Below are 344 nucleotides of genomic sequence, written 5' to 3' on the forward strand. Positions count from 1 at the left end.
ATCATCATCACCACTACCACCATCATCATCACCACTACCACCATCATCATCATCACCACTGCCATCATCATCATCACCACTACCACCATCATCATCACCACTACCACCATCATCATCACCACTGCCATCATCATCATGATCGACGAGAATACGAATTAACGAAGATAAGCAGAAGAATGGGAAGCTCACCACCACAAAAATAAAAACTAAAAATTGGCGGAACGAAAAATGAATACACATACACGGGTCAAACCATGAACACACACACACGAAGAATATTAACAATATATAAAAGATGCCTATACCTATAGATATACGTGTGTGTGTGTGTGTGTGTGTGTGTG

The 344-nt window shown here is 40.7% G+C and overlaps 1 protein-coding gene across 2 annotated transcripts in view; it reads right to left on the minus strand.

The window, feature by feature from the left end:
- The window catches only part of LOC106871338 (uncharacterized), a 362,069-nt gene that overhangs the window by 321,239 nt on the left and 40,486 nt on the right, over window positions 1-344 (minus strand). The gene's annotated exons all lie outside the window — the stretch shown is intronic.

This window comes from Octopus bimaculoides, chromosome 26 (assembly GCF_001194135.2).
Source record: "Octopus bimaculoides isolate UCB-OBI-ISO-001 chromosome 26, ASM119413v2, whole genome shotgun sequence".
NCBI lineage: Eukaryota > Metazoa > Mollusca > Cephalopoda > Octopoda > Octopodidae > Octopus > Octopus bimaculoides.